Source organism: Theropithecus gelada, chromosome 6 (assembly GCF_003255815.1).
Source record: "Theropithecus gelada isolate Dixy chromosome 6, Tgel_1.0, whole genome shotgun sequence".
In the NCBI taxonomy this organism is placed as follows: Eukaryota; Metazoa; Chordata; class Mammalia; order Primates; family Cercopithecidae; genus Theropithecus; species Theropithecus gelada.
In genome coordinates, this window is record NC_037673.1 from 167537199 (window position 1) to 167556706 (window position 19508).

General features: G+C 45.7%; 1 non-coding gene across 1 annotated transcript; it reads left to right on the forward strand.

The window, feature by feature from the left end:
• Positions 1–1010: 1010 nt before the first annotated feature.
• On the forward strand, positions 1011–1144 carry LOC112627253. Its single transcript, XR_003120101.1, has one exon. It is a non-coding gene; the product is annotated as a small nucleolar RNA SNORA70 (small nucleolar RNA).
• Positions 1145–19508: the final 18364 nt, after the last annotated feature.

The following is a 19508-nucleotide window of genomic DNA, read 5'->3' on the forward strand; positions in this document are numbered from 1 at the left end:
GGTGCACTTTAGAAAGAAGGAGACATGTCAGCTATTTTCCTCAGACTGGAGACTGAACCGGGAGCCTGAGATAATCAGTAAGACCCCATTTAACATTCTGTAGGTTTTTCATGCTACCCATAGAGGGGGCCATACAGCGCTCTTCTGCATTCTTATCATAACTTAAAGGGAAATTTCCACAATGTCCAGAGCCTCAATGTCCTGCAAATGAAGGAGGGGAATGTCCTCTAGTTTCTTGCAGCAGGAACCCACTTAGGTGGCACCAACCTGGTTCCAGATGGAACAGTATATCTATAAAGGAAAAGTGTTGGGCACGGTGGCTCACACCTGTAATCCCAGCACTTTGGGAGACCGAGGAGGGCGGATTACCTGAGTTTGGGAGTTCGAGACCACCCTCACAAACATGGAGAAACCCCGTCTCTACGAAAAATACAAAACTAGCTGGGCATGGTGGCGCATGCCTGTAATCCCAGCTACTCGGGAGGCTGAGGCAGGAGAATCACCCCAGGAGGTGGAGGTTGCAGTGAGCCAAGACTGCGCCATTGCACTCCAGCCTGGGCAATAAGAGCGAAATGCTGTCTCGAAAAAAAAAAAAAAAAAAAGGAAAACTGACGGCATTTACATCCTAAATCTGAAGAATCTAATTCTGTTGGCAGCTTGTACCATTGTTGCCATTGAAAACCCTTCTGGGCCGGGCGCGGTGGCTCAAGCCTGTAATCCCAGCACTTTGGGAGGCCGAGACGGGCGGATCACGAGGTCAGGAGATCGAGACCATCCTGGCTAACATGGTGAAACCTCGTCTCTATTAAGAAATACAAAAAAAAACCTAGCCGGGCGAGGTGGCGGGCGCCTGTAGTCCCAGCTACTCCGGAGGCTGAGGCCGGAGAATGGCGTGAACCCGGGAGGCGGAGCTTGCAGTGAGCTGAGATCCCGCCACTGCACTCCAGCCTGGGCGACAGAGCGAGACTCCGTCTCAAAAAAAAAAAAAAAAAAAGAAAACCCTTCTGATTCTGCAGCCAATTAAGCTGACTGAGTTCCTTTCCTCATGGGGGCCCAGTGTGCAGTCGCTGCAAACCCAGCTTCCTTGCTAGCGTATGCAGCCTGTTTATTGTATGGGTTGCTCTAAGGGACCTTGGAGACAGGTGATGGATGTTCAAGTTTCTGACTTTGCACTACCCCAGTGTAGGCTCCGAACAGGAATGCAAGGTGCCTTTGGAAAGTCCCAGGGCACTGTGGCCAGGGTTCGCATTGCCCAGGTTGTCATGTCCATCTGCACCAAGCTGCAGAACAAGGAGCACATGATTGAGGCCCTGCGCAGGGCCAAGTTCAAGTTTCCTGGCCACCAGAAGATCCACATCTCAAAGAAGTGGGGCTTCATCAAGTTCAATGCCGATGCATTTGAAGACATGGTGGCTGAGAAGCAGCTGATCCCAGACGGCTGTGGGGTCAAGTACATCCCCAGTCGTGGCCCTCTGGACAAGTGGCGGGCCCTGCACTCATGAAGGCTTCTACTGTGCTGCCCCCTCTTAATATTCACCAATACGTTCTACGTCCTGTCCAAAAAAAATTAAAACCCTTCTGATGTCAGTCTCATATCCTCCTGGAATCCTGGTCAGCCGGCTGAGCTAAGCTTTGCTGCTGCCACAGGAGCCACTCCTATTGCTGGCCACTTCACTCCTGGAACCTTCAGTAACCAGGTCCAGGCAGCCTTCTGGGAACTGCGTCTGTTGGTAGATACTGATCCCAGGGTAGCCACTGGCCTCTCACGGAGGCATCTCATGATAACCTACCTACCATACCTCTGGGGAACACAGGTTCTCTTCTGCGCTGTGTGGATATTTCCATCCCATGCAACAAGGGAGCTCGCTTAGGGGGTCTGATGTGGGGAATGCTGGCTAAGGGAGTTCTGCACATGCCTGGCACTGTCTCCTGTGAACACCCACAAGAGGTTATGCCTGATCTCTGCTTCTACAGAGACCCTGAAGAGATTGAAAAGCTCACACATGTAATCCCAGCACTTTGGGAGGCCAAGGCAAGTGGATCATGAGGTCAGTAGATCGAGACCATCCTGGCTAACACAATGAAACCCCGTCTCTACTAACAATACAAAAAACTAGCCAGGCGTGGTGGCACATGCCTGTAGTCCCAGCTACTGGGGAGGCTGAGACAGGAGAATCACTTGAACCCGGGAGGTGGAGGTTGCAGTGAGCCAAGATCGTGCCACTGCACTCCACACTCCAGCCTGGGTGACAGAACGAGACTGCATCTCAAAAACAAAAACAAAAAACGACAGTCTTAAACTAATGTGTTTGACTAAGATGGATAACAGGGATTGGATTTACACTTCCACTTTAAACAACTAAAAACTTGACAAAATATATGAAATAAGTGTTTTCAGACGTAACATAGTCAGCACAGGGCAATCACGCTTGAGAGAGGAAACAGATGATTGCCCGGCTGAGTTCTAGGAGCGTTTCCAGGCCACAGCAAAGGGAGGGGGGATGTGTGGAGCCTGCTTGTCTCCCTGAGTTGAGGTAGCGTTGGGAGTTTGGGGAGGCCCAGGTGGCTAGCATTTGCAGGGCAGAGTACTGGGGAGGACAGAGTTACACACAGAGAGACCCAGACAGCTGCAGAAGGCTCCCTTCAAGTCTTCAACTGAAGACGAATCAGCAAAGGCATGTATAGAAACTGTCAGGCCGCTGAGCCCAACCTAAGCCATCATTATCCCCTGTGACCTGCATGTGCACATCCAGGTGGCCTGAAGCAACTGAAGATCCACAAAAGAAGTGAAAATAGCCAGGTCCTGCCTTAACTGATAACAGTCCACCATTGTGATTTGTTCCTGCCCCACCCTAACTGGTCAATTGACCTTAAGACAATATACCCTCCCCGCCCTTGCAGTAACGTACTTTGTGATATTCCCCCGCCCTTAAGAAGGTACTTTGTAATATTCTCCCACCCTTGAGAATGTACTTTGTAAGATCCACCCCCTGCGCCCCAAAAAATTGCTCCTAACTCCACTGCCTATCCCAAACCTGTAAGAACTAATGATAATCCCACCACCCTTTGCTGACTCTCTTTCCGGACTCAGCCCACCTGCACCCAGGTGATTAAAAAGCTTTATTACGGCCGGGGGCGGTGGCTCAAGCCTGTAATCCCAGCACTTTGGGAGGCCAAGACGGGCGGATCACGAGGTCAGGAGATCGAGACCATCCTGGCTAACACAGTGAAACCCCGTCTCTACTAAAAAAAAAAACCACAAAAAACTAGCCGGGCGAGGTGGCGGGTGCCTGTAGTCCCAGCTACTCCGGAGGCTGAGGCAGAAGAATGGCGTAAACCTGGGAGGCGGAGCTTGCAGTGAGCTGAGCGACTAAGTCTCAAAAAAAAAAAAAAAAAAAAAAAAAGGCTTTATTGCTCACACAAAGCCTGTTTGGTGGTCTCTTCACACGGAGGCGTGTGACAGAAACCACTTGAGGCTGGGCGTGGTGGCTCATGCCTGTAATCCTAGCACTTTAGGAGGCCAAGGCAGGTGGATTACCTGAGGTCAGGAGTTCGAGACCAGCCTGAATAACATGGTAAAACCCTGTCTCTACTAAAAATACAAAAAAAATTAACCAGGGGTGGTGGCGGGCACCTGTCATCTCAGCTGCTTGGGACGCTGAGGCAGGAGAATCGCTTGAACCCGGGAGGTGGAGGTTGTGATGAGTCGAGATTCCAGCCTGGGCAACAAGAGTGAAAACTCCGTCTCAAAAAAAAAAAGAAAAGAAAAGAAAAGAAAAGTAACCACTTGAAGCTGGAGAAAGAATCCCCTCAAAAGAATCATCCCTAGAGCTCACACAGGGCTGGGGATCGTTCACATTCCCACCAGGCAGAGCGGGAGCACCTCATCCTGTCCAGGGCATCCAGCAGAGTACTCAAGAGTTTTCGCCTCAGAAATGGTGAGAAAACTGGCTCTAGATAATAGGCTGCTTTAATTCCACCTAATGAAACTGAAAAGCAAGATTCACAATGAATCAAACTCATTCTGAGAATCTTAACTGTGTGACAAAACAAATCTCAATAGAATTTTTTTTTTTTTTTTGAGATGGAGTCTTGCTCTGTCACCCAGGCTGGAGTGCGGTGGCACGATCTCAGTTCACTGCAACCTCTGCCTCCTGGGTTCAAGCCATTCTCCTGGCTCAGCTGCCCCAGTAGCTAGGATTACAGGTGTGCGCCATCACACTTGGTTAAGTTTTGCATTTTTCAGTAGAGACGGGATTTTACCATGTTGGTCAGGCTGGTCTCAAACTCCTGACCTCAGATGATCCACCTGCCCTGGCCTCCCAAAGTGCTGGGACTACAGGCGTGAGCCACTGCACCTGGCCAACTCGATAGTATTTTTAATTTAATTTTTAAAGACAGGGTCTCGCTCTATCACCCAGGCTGGAGTGCAGTGGCTTGATCTCGGCTCACTGGAGCCTTGACTTCCTGGACTCAAGAGATCCTCCTCAGCCTCCAAGTAGCTGGGTAGCTAGAACTACAGGTGCATGCCACCCCACCTGGCTAATTTGTTTTTTTTTTTTTTTAATTTTAGTAGAGACAGGGTCTCACTATATTGCCCAGGCTGGTCTTGAACTTCTGGGCTCAAGCTATCCCCTGCCTTGGCCTCCCAAAGTGCTGAGATTACAGGAGTGAACCACCATGCTGGGCAGTATTTTTTTTAAATACAAGAATATTCAGCACTCGGCCAGGCATGGTGGCTCACGTCTATAATCCCAGCACTTTGGGAGGCCAAGGTGGGCTGATTACTTGAGGTCAGGAGTTTGAGACCAGCCTGGTCAACAGGCAGACACCCCGTCTCTACTAAAAATACAAAAATTAGCCAGGTGTGGTGGCCACGTGCCTGCAATCCCTACTACTTAGGAGGCTGAGGCAGGAGAATCACTTGAACCTGGGAGGCAGAGGTTGCAGTGAGCCGAGGCTGTGCCACTGTACTCCAGCCTGGGCAATAGAGGGAGACATTGTCTCCAAAACAAACAAACAAACAAACAAATATTCAGCACTCATCAAGGTAAAATTCACAATACCTGGCACCCTGGCATCTGATCAAAACTTACCTGATTGCGCCAGGCGCGGTGGCTCACACCTATAATCCCAGCACTTGGGGAGGCCGAGGCAGGTGGATCACGAGGTCAGGAGATTGAGACCATCCTGGCTAACACGGTGAAACCCCGTCTCTACTAAAATACAAAAAATTAGCCGGGCGTGCTGGTGGGTGCCTGTAATCCCAGCACTTTGGGAGGCTGAGACAGGCGGATCACGAGGTCAGGAGATTGAGACTATCCTGGCTAACATGGTGAAATCCCGCCTACATATACAAAAAATTAGCCGGGTGTGGTGGCGGACGCCTGTAGTCCCAGCTACTTGGGAGGCTGAGGCAGGAGAACTGCTTGAACCCAGGAGGTGGAGGTTGCAGTGAGCTGAGATCACACCACTGCACTCCAGCCTGGACAACAGAGCAAGACTCTGTCTCAACAAAAAAAAGGAAAGAAAGAAAGAGAGAGAGAGAGAGAGAAAGAACGAACGAACACAAATGATAAAATTAGCAGAAAAAGACAATAAACAGATATTATATTATATATGGTCAAGAACACAGAAAAAAAACATAGGCATTAAAAGAAAACATGAATGATGTAAACAAACAAACAAACAAAAAACAAAAAAAACAAAACTCTTAGGGATATAGCCTGGCGTGGGTGGTGCATGCCTGTAGTTCCAGCTACTTGGGAGGCTGAGGTGGGAGAATCACTTGAACCCAGGAGGTGGAGGTTACAATGAGCCAAGATCATGCCACTGCACTCCAGCCTGGGCAACAGAGTGAGGCTCTGTCTCAAAAAAAAGAACTTTCAGAGATAAAAATATGCATAAGATAATGAGAGGCCGGGCACGGTGGCTCACGCCTGTAATCCCAGCACTTTTGAAGGCCGAAGTGGGCGGATCACGAGGTCAGGAGATCAAGACCATCCTGGTTCACATGGTGAAACCCCATCTCTACTAAAAATACAAAAAATTAGTAGGGCATGGTGGCGGGCTTCTGTAGTCCCGGCTACTTGGGAGGCTGAGGTAGAAGAATGGCGTGAACCCAGGAGGTGGAGCTTGCAGTGAGCCAAGATCACGCCACTGCAATCCAGCCTGGGCGATGAAGCGAGACTCCATCTCAAAAAAAAAAAAAAAAAAAAAAAAAGAGAAATACACTGAATGGGATTAACAGCAAATTACATAATAAAAGAAGATTCGTGAAACATAGGGATATAGTAAAATAGAAGTTATCAAAAATGAGCCAGGCGCAGTGGCTCAAGCCTGTAATCTCAGCACTTTGGGAGGCTGAGGCCGGCAGATCATGAGGTCAGGAGATCGAGACCATCCTAGCTAACACGGTGAAACCCCGTCTCTACTAAAAATACAAAAAATTAGCTGGGCGTGGTGGCAGGCGCCTGTAGTCCCAGCTACTCGGGAGACTGAGGCAGGAGAATGGCGTGAACCCGGGAGGCGGAGCTTGCAGTGAACCGAGATCTCGCCACTGCACTCCAGCCTGAGCAACAGAGTGAGACTCTGTCTCAAAAAAAAAAAAAGAAGTTATCAGACATGAAACATTGAGAAAAAAAAAAGACTGAAGAAAATAGAGTATCAGTGAGCTATAGGACAAATCAAATATCCCAATGTATGTGGAGCTGGAATCTCTTAGGAGAGGGGGTAAAAGAGGGAAAAGGAAATATTTTAGTATTTTAAATAATAATGGCTTCAAATGTTCTATATTTAATGGAAACTATATGTCCACAGATCCAAGAAAATCAAAAGACCCCAGACAAAAGAAACATGAAACTATACTATATTTTACTGTATAATATATATACTATATATTATAATCAGATTGCTTAAAATCAGCAATAAAGAGAAAATCTTAAAAGTAATCAGAGAAATAAGACATTGCATAGAGAGGAAAAAACATTAAAATGACAGCTGACTTCTTGTTAGAAGAAAAAAATAAAGCAAGCCAGAAGACATTGGGGCAACATCTTTAAACTACTAAAATAAAAAAGCTTCTGCCAGGCACGGTGGCTCACTCCTGTAATCCCAGCACTTTGGGAGGCCGAGGAGGCGAATCACCTGAGGTCAGGAATTCAAGACCAGCTGACAAACATGGAGAAACCCCATCTCTACTAAAAATACAAAATTAGCCTGGTGTGGTGGTGCATGCCTGTAATCCCAGCTACTTGGGACGTTGAGGCAGGCGAATCACTTAAACCTGGGAGGTGGAGGTTGCAGTGAGCCAAGATGGCACCATTGCACTCCAGTCTGGGCAACAAGAGTGAAACTCCGTCTCAAAAAGAAAAGAAGAAAAAGAAGAACAAAGAAAGAAGAAAGAAAGAAAAGAAAGAAAGAGGAAGAAAGAAAGAAGAAAGAGAGAGAGAGAAAGAAAGAAAGAAAGAAAGAAAGAAAGAAAGAAAGAAAGAAAGAAAGAAAGAAAGAAAGAAAGACTTCTGAAAAAAAAAAAAACAAAAAACGAGAGACTAGGTGTAGTGGCTCATGCCTGTAATCCCAGCACTTTGGGAATCCAAGGCAGGAAGATTGCTTGAGCCCAGGAGTTTGAGACCAGTCTGGACAACATGGAGAAACAATATCTCAATAACACATGCAAAAATTAGCCAGGTGTGGTCCAGCGCACACCCGTAGTCCTAGCTACTGGGGATGCTGAGATGGGATAATCGCTTGAGCCCAGGAGGTTGAGGCTGCAGTGAGCTGTGATGACTTGTGAGACCCTGTCTCAAAACAAGCAAACAAAAAAACAGAGGATATTTTGATATTTTTTGTCCTTTGGTCAGGGAAAGATATTTTAAGATATTTTAGACACTACATCAAAAGCATGATCCATATGAGAAAAAGCCTGGTAAATGAGATTTCATAAAAATTAAAATCTTCTACTCTTCAAAAGACACTGTCAAGGAAATGAAAAGACAATTCACAGGCTGGGAGAAAATATTTGCAAATCACCTAGATGATAAAGAACTTGTATCCAGAATATATAGACCTCCCAAAACTCAATAATGAGAAACCAATAACCCAACTTTAAAAAATGGGCATAAAAACCTGGTGAGATGGTTCAAGCCTCTAATCCCAGCTACTAAGGGGGCTGAGATGAGAGGATTACTCCAGGCCAGGAGTTCCAGACCAACCAGGGCAACCTGGGCAACATAGTGAAACCTTGTCTCTTAAAAAAAAAATGGTGTGGGGGGAATGGAGGGCCGGGCGTGGTGGCTCACACCTGTAATCCCAGCACTTTAGGAGGTCTAGGAAGGCAGATCACAGTAGGTCAGGAGTTAAAGACCAGCCTGGCCAACAGGGTGAAACCCCGTCTCTACTAAAAATACAAAAATTAGCCAGATGTGGCGGTGGGCACCTGTAACCCCAGCTACTCAAGAGATTGAGCCAAGGGCATTGTTCACCTAAGGTCAGGAGTTCGAGACCAGCCTGACCAACATGGTGAGACTCCACCTCTACTAAAAATAGAAAAAAATACAAAAATTAGACGGGCATGGTGGCACATGCCTGTAATCTCAGCTATTCGGGAGACTGAGGCAGGAGAATCGCTTGAACTCGGGAGGCAGAGGTTGCAGTGAGCTGAGATCGCGCCACTGCACTCCAGCCTGGGTGACAAAGCAAGACTCCGTCTCAAAAAAAAAAAAAAAAAAAAAAAAAGAAGAAGAAGGCAAAAGATTTAACAAAAGGAGGCAAAAGATTTAAACAGACATTTCACTAAAGATGTTATATGAATAGCAAATAAGCACATGAAAACACGTTGACTATCATTAGTCGTTAGGGAAATGCAAATTAAAACCACAATAAGATGCCTCTGCACACATAATAGATCGTCTGAAATGAAAGTGTGTTAGTGAGGATAAGGATGTGTAGGAACTAAAACAATCACACATGGCAATTTACTGTAAAATGGTACTACAACTTCAATAACTTTGGAAAACAGTTTGGCCATTTCTTTACTTTTTCTTCTTCTTCTTCTTCTTTTTTTTCTTTGAGACAGTCTCACTCTGTTGTCCAGGCTGGAGTGCACTGGTGCGATCTCAACTCACTGCAGCCTCAACTTCCCAGGCTCATTCAAGAGCTCAGACAATCCTCTTGCCTCAACCTCCTGAGTAGCTGGGACCAGAGGCATGTGCCACCACACCTAGCTAATTTTTTGTATTTTTAGTAAAGACCGGGATTGGCTATGATGCCTCTCAGGTTGAAGCAATTCTTGAGCCTCAGCCTCCCGAGTAGCTGCATTTACAGGTGTGCACCACCAGGCCTGGATAATTTTTGTATTTTTAGTAGAGACAGGGTTTCACCATGTTGGCCAGGCTACTTTCAAACTCCTGACCTCAAGCGATCCACCCGCCTTGGCCTCCCAAAGTGCTGGGATTGGGATTACAGGCATGAGCCACCACGCCCGGCCCCCCGCTCTGCAATTTCTTAAAGAGTTTAATATGGGCAGGCGCGGTAGCTCACACCTGTAATCCCAGCACTTTGGGAGGCCAAGGTGGTAGGATTGCTTCAGCCCAGGAGTTGGAGACCAGCCTGGGCAACATAGTGAAACTCTGTCTCTACTAAAAATACAAAAAATCGGCAGCATGCTGTGGCAAGTGCCTGTAGTCCTGGCTACTCAGGAGACTGAGGTGGGAGGATTTGCTTAAACCCAGGAAGTCAAGGCTGCAGTGAGCAGAGATTGCACCGTAGCACTCCAGCCTGGGCAACAGAGGGAGACCTTGTCTTAAAAAAAAAAAAAAGAAGAAAAGATTTTAACATAGATGTCCCAGATGAACCACTTTTTCACCACTACATGTTTATTCAAGAAAAATCAAAGCAGATGCTTGCATATAAACATTGTCCACAAATATATATAGAAGCTTTTTAGGGGAAAAATATTTATTTTTCCTATTTATTTTTAAATTGACAAATTAACGTGTATATATATATATTTATATTGTACAACAGGATGTTTTAAAATATGCATACATTGTGGAATGGTTATTAACCATTAACAAATTCAATACTTAACATACTTATTATTTATTTGTGGTGATATGGTATAATATGAAATATATTTGGTCTTTGTGCCAGTTCCTGTCACCCTGTCACAGAGAAATTCCTAAAACCCTTGGAATTTTCTGAGTGATAGGAGTGCATTTTGAAATTCACAATGAGCATTTTTTGTGGATTTTTTTTATTTTAAATTTTTATTTCAATAGGTTTTTGGGAAACAAGTGGTGTTAGCAATCTTTTTTTATTTTTATTATACTCTAAGTTCGGGGATGCATGTGCAGAATGTGCAGGTTTGTTACATAGGTATACAGGTGCCATGGTGGTTTGCTGCACCCATCAACCCATCATCTACATTAGGTATTTCTCGTAATGCTATCCCTCCCCTACTCCCCACTCCCCGACAAACCCCAGTGTGTGATGTTTCCCTCCCTGTGTCCATGTGTTCTCACTGTTCTACTCCCACTTAGGAGTGAGAACATACGGTGTTTGGTTTTCTGCTCCTGTGTTAATTGGCTGAGAATGATGGTTTCCAGCTTCATCCATGTCCCTGCAAAGGACATGAACTCATCCTTTTTTATGGCTACATAGTATTCCATGGTATATATGTGCTACATTTTCTTTATCCAGTCTATCATTGATGGGCATTTGGTTTTTTGTTTTGTTTTGTTTTATTTGTTTGTTTGTTTTGAGATGGAGTCTTGCTCTGTTGCCCAGGCTGGAGTGCAGTGGCATGATCTCAGCTCACTGCAACCTCTGCCTCCTGGGTTCAAGTGATTCTCCTGCCTCAGCCTCCTGAGCAGCTGGGATTACAGGGGCATGCCACTACACATGGCTAAGTTTTTGTATTTTTAGTAGAGACGGGGTTTCACCATGTTGGCCAGGCTGATCTCGAACTCCTGACCTCAGATGATCCACTCACCTCAGTCTCCCAAAGTGCTGGGATTACAGGTGTGAGCCACTGTGCTCCGTCTCTTTTTTTTTTCTTTTGAGACAGAGTCTAGCTCTGTTACCCAGGCTGGAGTGCAATGGTGCCATCTCAGCTTACTGCAACCTCCACCTCCTGGGTTCAAGCGATGCTCCCACCTCAGCCTTAGGCTGGCCTCTAACTCCTGAGCTCAAAGTGCAGGGACTACAGGTGTGAGTCACCTTGCCAGCCAAGGCCCTTTTGATCACACTGGAGTTTACAATAATGAGGTGGGTGAGGATGGGGCCCCTACATAGCCTCAGGATAAGGCTGGCCACCAGAAAGGCAAAGGGATTAGAGGATTGGAACTTTCAGCTCCACTGACTGACCTCTGGGAAGAGGTGGGTGGAGTTGGAGACTAGGCCTTATAAAAACTCTTATTTTTTGTTGTAGTTTTTTTGAGACTGAGCTTTGCTCTGTTCCCCAGGTTGCAGTGCAATGGTGTGATCTCGGCTCACTGCAACCTCTGCTTCCTGGGTTCAAGTGATTCTCCTGCTTCAGCCTTCCGAGTAGCTGGGATTACAGGCATCCGCCATCATGCCCAGCTAATTTTTGTGTTTTTGTAGAGATGGGGTTTCACCATGTTTTCTAGTCTGGTCTTGAATTCCTGAACTCAGGTGATTCACCCACCTCGGTCTCCCAAAGTGCTGGGATTACAGGCATGAGCCACCATGCCCGGCCATGTTTTTAAATTAATAAAAATTTTAGGGACCCAGTGCAGTGACTCATACCTATAATCCCAGCAAGTTGGGAGGCCGAGGTGGGTGGATCACTTGAAGTCAGGAGTTCGAGACCAGCCTAGCCAACATGGTGAAACTCTATTAAAAATACAAAAATTACCCATGCATAGTGGTGCCTGCCTGTCATCCCAGTTACTAAGGAGGCTGAGGAAGAATTGCTTGAACCCGGGAGATGGAAGTTGCAGTGAGCTGAGATCGCACCACTGCATTCCAGTTTGGGCAACAGAGCAAGACTCCATCTCAAAAAAATAAATAAATAAAAATTAATTAAAATAAAGTGGTTTTTTTTTTTTTTGTAGAGACGGGGGTCTCAGTAGTTGCCCAGGCTGGTCTTGAACTCCTGGGCTCAAGTGATCCTCCCACATCAGCCTCTCAAAGTGTTGGGGTTACAGGCATGAGCCACTGCTTCTGGCCAAAGCCTCATAAAACCTGTTGAACAACACTTGATGGGCCCGGTGCTGTGGCTCACACCTGTAATCCCAGCACTATGGGAGGTCGAGGCGGGAGGATCACCTGAGGTCAAGAGTTTGAGACCAGCCTGGCCAACATGGTGAAACTCCATCTCAACTAAAAATACAAAAATTAGCCCAGTGTGGTGGTGCACCTCTGCAATCCCCACTACTTGGGAGGCTGAGGCAGGAGAATCACTTGAACGCAGGAGGCGGAGGTTGCCGTGAGTGGAGATTGCGCCATTGCAATGCATTCCAGCCTGGGCAACAGAGTAAGACTCCATCTCGAAGAAAAAAAAAAAAAAAAAGCTGGGTGCGGTGGCTCATGCCTGTAATCCCAGCACTTTGGGAGGCCGAGGCAGATGGAATGCTTGAGGTCAGGAGTTCAAGATCAGCCTGACCAACATGGTGAAACCCCTGTCTCTACTAAAAATACAAAAATTAGTTGGGCATGGTGGTGGGTGCCTGTCATCCCAGCTACTCTGGAGACTGAGGCAGGAGAATTTCTTGAACCTGGGAGGTGGAGGTTGCAGTGAGCGGAGATTGTGCCATTGCACTCCAGCCTGGGTGACAGAGTAAGACTCTGTCTCAAAAAAACAAGCAAAAAAACTTAAAAAAAAAAAACTTGATGAGCTGAGTAAAAGCATCCATCGCCAGGAGAGTGGCACGCCCCATCTCCGTGAAGACAGAAGCTCCTGTGTTGATGACCTGCGCTTTCAAACCTCGCCCCATGTACCCATCTGGCGGTTCATCTGTGTCCTATTCATTTATTCATTTATTTTTTGTTGATACAAATTTGATGTACATATTTTGGAGGGTATCTGTGATAATTTGATACATTCATATAATCAGATCAGGGTAATTGGAATATCCATCACCTGAAATATTTATATTTTCTTTATGTTGGAATATTCAAATTATTTTTTCTAGCTAATTTGGAATGTACCATCAATTAATGATAACTATAATCACCCTACTGATCTACTGAACACTAAGTGGTCTTACTTCTTGTATCAAAATGTGTTTGTACTCATTAACCCACCTCTCTTCATCACTCCCTTCCTCCCATCTGTGTCGGTTTTTTTTTTTTTTTTTTTGAGACGGAGTTTCGTTCTTGTTGCCCAGGCTGGAGTGCAATGGCGCAATCTTGGCTCACCGAAACCTCTGCCTCCCGGGTTCAAGCAATTCTCCTGACTCAGCCTCCCGAGTAGCTGGAGTTACAGGTACGCACCACCATGCCTGGCTAATTTTGTATTTGTAGTAGATACAGGGTTTCTCCATGTTGGTCAGGCTGGTCTCGAACCCTGGACCTCAAGTGATTCGCCCGCCTCAGCCTCCCAAAGTGCTGGGATTACAGGCATGAGCCACCGCGCCCGGCCATCTGTGTCTTATATAATGTCTTTTTTGTTTGTTTGTTTGAGACAGAGTCTTGCTCTCTTCCCAGGCTGGAGTGCAATGGTGCGATCTCGGCTCACTGCAACCTCTGCCTCCCAGGTTCAAGTGATTCTCATGCCTCAACCTCCCAAGTAGGGGCTTGCCACCACGTCCAGCTAATTTTTTTTTTTTTTTTTTTTTGAGATAGAGTCTCACTCTGTCTGGCCCAGGCTGGAGCGCAGTGGTGCGAATCTCGGCTCACTGCAGTTCTGGCCTCCTGGGTTCAAACGATTCTCCTGTCTCAGCCTCCTGAGTAGCTGGGACTACAGGCATCTGACACCACACCCAGCTAATTTTGTATTTTTAGTAGAGATGGAGTTTCACTATGTTGGCCAGGCTGGTCTGGAACTCCTCAGGTGATCCACCCGTCTCGGCCTCCCAAAGTGCTGGAATTACAGGCATGAGTCACCGTGCCTGGCCTAGTTTTTGTATTTTTACTAGAGACAGGGTTTCACCATGTTGGCCAGGCTGGTCTTGAACTCCTGACCTCAGATGATCCTCCTGCCTCAGCTTCCCAAAGTGCTGGGATTACAGGCATGAGCCACTGCTCCCAGCCTGCTCTACAATTTATAACAGCACAAGACTAGAAACAATCCAAATGTCCATTAATAAGGAACTGGTTAAATAAACTAGAGTATATCCACACCACACAGCTGTAAAATAGAAAATGCAGCTGTATATGTGAGAAAAAAACTTTATATGCTGCCATAGAGTGGTGTCTACAATATGTTGCTAAGTGAGAGAAAAGGAAAAAGAAAATGCAAAACAATGGAGTATTGTATATTACTTGCTATGTAAGAAAGTATTTCCTAGCTCTATCCATTGAAAAACACTAGAAAAACCACCAATGCAATAGCAATGAGTGCTTTTCATAACCAGAATGTGATCTCTAACGCCACTTCCCACTGAAAGGAACCAGAGTCCTTAAAGAAATGGCTTAATCTGTGATGGGGCAGAAAATGTACAAGGTGAACCTGGAATTATTATTTTTTAATTGAAAGCAAGTTTGTTAGGAAAGTAAAGGAATAAAGAATGGCTACTCTATAGGCTGAGCAGCCTGAACCTGGAATTTTTATGTTTTATTTATCTATTTTTTTTTTTTTTTTTTTTGAGACGGGGTCTCGCGCTGTGTCACCCAGGCTGGAGTGCAGTGGCGCGATCTCGGCTCACTGCAAGCTCCGCCTCCCAGGTTCACACCATTCTCCTGCCTCAGCCTCCGAGTAGCTGGGACTACAGGCGCCCGCCACCACGCCCGGCTAGTTTTTTGTATTTTTAGTAGAGACGGGGTTTCACCATGTTAGCCAGGATGGTCTCGATCTCCTGACCTCGTGATCCACCCGCCTCGGCCTCCCAAAGTGCTGGGATTACAGGCTTGAGCCACCGCGCCCGGCCTATTTATCTATTATTTACAGGCACGGTGGCTCACGCCTGTAATCCCAGCATTTTGGGAGGCCGAGGCGGGTGGATCACGAGGTCAGGAGTTTGAGACCAGCCTGGCCAACATGGCAAAACCCTGTCTCAACTAAAAATACCAAAAAAAAAATTAGCTGAGAGTGGTGGCAGGTGACTGTAATCCCAGCTACCTGGGAGGCTGAGGCAAGAGAATCGCTTGAACCCGGGAGTTGGATGTTGCAGTGAGCCGAGTTTGTGCCACTGCACTCCAGTCTTGGGTGGCAGAGCAGGACTCTGTCTCCAAAAAAAAAAAAAAAAAAAAAAGGAGAGAGGGATGAGGTCTTGTTATGTTGCCCCGGCTGGTCTCGTACCCCTGCCCTTAAGGGATCCTCCTTCCTGAGTCACCTAGCTGGGATTATAGGCACAATCCACAAAGCTCCATCTGAATTTGGAATATTTTATCATACCAGAATGTAAGAAAGCTGTCAGAGATTGCTGGAATTATTTCACAAAAACATAAATGCCAAATTGAAAGAGCTCTCATTGCCACAATGAACCATTTGAGTACCAAAAAATCATTATTAAAACAAATTGAAACATTAGCTGTAGTAAAACTCATGTGCAGATAAAGATACTAAAAAAAATTAGTCACCTTTGGAGACACTTAGGATTCCACCTTATTCTGAAAACAAGGAAATAAAGGGAAAGACTCAATCATTTTCCTGCTTTTCTTGTACAAATTATTTCTATTTATTTATTTTTTGAGACAGTGTATTTCTCTGTTGCCCAGGCTGGAGTGCAGTGGCTTGATCATGGTTTGCCACAGCCTTGACCTCCCCATCTCAAGTGATCCTCCCACCTCAGCCTCCTGAGTAGCAGGGACCATATGTGTGAGCCACGCAACGAATTTAAAAATTTTTGTAAAGCTGGGGTCTCCCTATGTTGTCCAGGGTGGTACAAATTATTTTTGGCCAGGCATGGTGGCTCACACCTGTAATCCCAGCACTTGGGGAGACCGAGGTGGGTGGGTTGCTTGAGCTCAGGAGTTCAAGACCAGCCTGAACAACGTGGTGAAACCATCTCTACCAAAAATACAAAAAATTAGCTGGGCATAGTGTCCTGTGCCTGCAGTCCCAGCTACCTAGTAGGCTGAGATGGGAGGATCACTTGAACCTGGGAGGCTGAAGTGAGCTGAGATCACCCCACTGCACTCCAGGCTGGGTGACAGAGTGAGACCCCATCTCAGAAAGAAAACTGTTATTTTTTTTGAGATGGAGTTTTCGCTCCTGTGGTCCAGGCTGGAGTGCAATGGTGCAATCTCGGCTCACTGCAACCTCCGCCTCCCAGGTTCAAGCAATTTTCCTGCCTCAGCCTCCCAAGTAGCTGGAATTACAGGCATATGCCACCACACCCAGCTATTTTTTTTTTATTTTTATTTTTTGTATTTAGTAGAAACAGGGTTTCATCATGTTGGTCAGGCTGCTCTCAAACTCCTGATCGCAGGTGATCCATCTGCTCGGCCTCCCAAAATGCTGGGATTACAGGTGTGAGCCACTGCACCCGGCTGAAAATGAGTTTTTAGGGTAATCAAATAATTGATCAAGAAACATTCTCCTTTACAGAAGAATTTCAGTTAATAAATGCTGAGTAAGTGATAGAATTAGGATGAACTGAAGCAATAAATCTGCTAAAACTCTTTGGTGAAAAGTGAATGGTGAACATTATAAAGGAAGAATCAGGCTGACAATTCCATAAATTAACAAGAGAAACAACGAGATATTATGTGTCTCTGATACAAAGGGAAATATTCTTGCCACCTATGAAGTTTCTTGCCATGAGAGTGAACTTGAATCTAGTCAAGCCTCTAGATCAGCACTGTCCAAACAGAACTTTCTGTGATGATGGGAATGGCCTTTGTGTATTATCCTGTACTGTAGTCATTAGCCACATGTGATTATTGAGTACTTGGCTAGTGAGATTGAGGAACTAACTTTTTAATTTTAGTTAAATTTTAATTAATTTTATTTATTGTTCAAGATAGGATCAACTTACTACAACCTCTGCCTCCCAGGTTCAAGCGACCCTCCCACCTCAGCCTCCCTAGTAGCCAGGATTACAGGCGTGTGACACCAGGACCGGCTTTTTGTTTTGTTTTGTTTTGTTTTGTTTTTGAGATAGTCTCATTCTGTTGCTCAGGCTGGAGTGCAGTGGTACGATCTCTGCTCACTGCAACCTCTGCCTTCCAGGTTCAAGCGATTTTCCTAGCTCAGCCTCCTAAGTAGCTGGGATTACAGGCTCCCACCACCACGCTCGCCTAATTTTTGTATTTTTAGTAGAGACAGGGTTTTGCCTTGTTGGCCAGGCTGGTCTCGAACTCCTGACCTCAGGTGATCCACCCACCTTGGCCTCCCAAAGTGCTGGGATTACAGGAATGAGCCACCACGCAAAGCTGTATTTTTAGTAGAGACGGGGTTTCACCATGTTGGCCAGGCTCGTCTCTAACTCCTCAGGTGATCTGCCCTCCTAGGCGTGAGCCACTGTGCCTGGCCAACAGTGCATCTCTTGATCTACTAATTTACAGAAAATACAGAAGACAAAGAAACTTTTTTTTTTTTGAGACGGAGTTTCACTCTTTTTGCCCAGGCTAGAGTGCAATGGCGCCATCTTGGCTCACCGCAACCTCCGCCTCCCGGGTTCAAGCAATTCTCCTGCCTCAGCCTTCTGAGTAGCTGGGATTACAGGCATGCCACCACACCTGGCTAATTATGCATTTTTAGTAGAGACAGTGTTTCTCCATGTTGGTCTTGAACTCCTGACCTCAGGTGATCCACTCACCTTGGCCTCCCAAAGTGCTTGGATTATAGGCGTGAGTCACCACACCCGGCCAGGAACATGTTAAATGACAACATGACTCAGGGTAATGTGTAGACCTTGTTTGGATCGTTATTCAAGCAAATCAACTGTAAGAGACAGTTAGGGGTATTTGAACTGGATAATTCATAATATTAGAAATATATATATATATATATAGAGAGAGAGAGAGAGAGAGATGGAGTCTCACTCTGTCACCCAAGCTGGAGTGCGGTGGCTAAATCTCGGCTCACTGCAACTTCCATCTCCTGGGTTCAAGTGATTTTCCTGCCTCAGCCTTCCAAGTAGGGAGAGAATGCCTTAGTAAGTATTTTTGTATATATATTATTATTAATGTCTGAAAGTAGTTGTGTAGCGTATTCTAAGAAATGGATTTGCACAGTAAGTAGAGCAGGCACTTACAAGTATATATACAGTACATATAAATGCTTCTTTTCTTTTCTTTTCTTTTTTTGGTTGTTTGTTTGGGTTTTTTAGAGACAGGCTCTCACTCTGTCACCCAGGCTAGAGAGTAGTGGTGTGAACATGACTCACAGCAACCTTGACTTTCCAGGCTTAAGAGATCCTCCCACCTACCTCAGCCTCTTCAGTAGCTGTAACTACAGGCATGTGCTACCACACTCAGCTAAGTTTTTCTATTTTTTGTAGAAACAGGGTCTCACTATGTTGTCCAGGCTGGTCTCCAACTCCAGCCCCTCCTGCCTCAGCCTCCCAAAGTGCTGGGATTACAGGCATGAGCCACTGCGCCTGGCATTCACCATTTACGTAAGTAGGGTTGTATTTTATATATATATATATATAGTTCTCCAACTTTGCTTTTTCACTTCATGTGGTGTAGCTATCTTTCCAGGATATAATGTATAGGGGACCACTGTATTCTTTTTAGAAGTTGCACAGTATTCCATAGGATAAACTGATATACTATTTCTTAAATACAAGTTTTATTTTAATCTTCATTTTTAAACACATTTTATGATGGAAACGTTCAAATAAGAACAAAAATAGAAAGAATCGTATGATGAACAACCATATGCCCATCACCCAACTTTAACAATTATTATCACGTAGTCAATTTTATTTCATACATACCTTTCCACTCTCCTTTCTCCTCCCCTTTTGCTGGATTTTTTTTTTTTTTAAAGTCTCAGATAAGGCCAGGTGCCATGGCTCATGCATGTAAGCACGGCACTTTGAGAGGCTGAGGCGGGTGGATCACTTCAGGTCAGAAGTTCAAGTCCATCCTGGCCAACATGGTGAAACCCTGACTCTACTAAAAATACAAAAATTAGCTAGGTGTGGTAGGGGGTGCCAGTAATCCCAGCTAGTTGGGAGGCTGAGGCAGGAGAATCACTTGAACTCAGGAGGCAAAGGTCACAGTGAGCCAAGATCATGCCACTGCACTCCAGCCTGGATGACAGAGTGAGACTCGGTCTCAAAAAAAAAAAATTTTAAAAAAATTAAAAAAATAAAATAAAATAGTGGCCAGGTGTGGTGACTCACACCTGTAATTCCAGCACTTTGGGAGGCTGAGGCGGGTGGATCACCTGAGGGCAGGAGTTTGAGACTAGCCTGACCAACATGGTG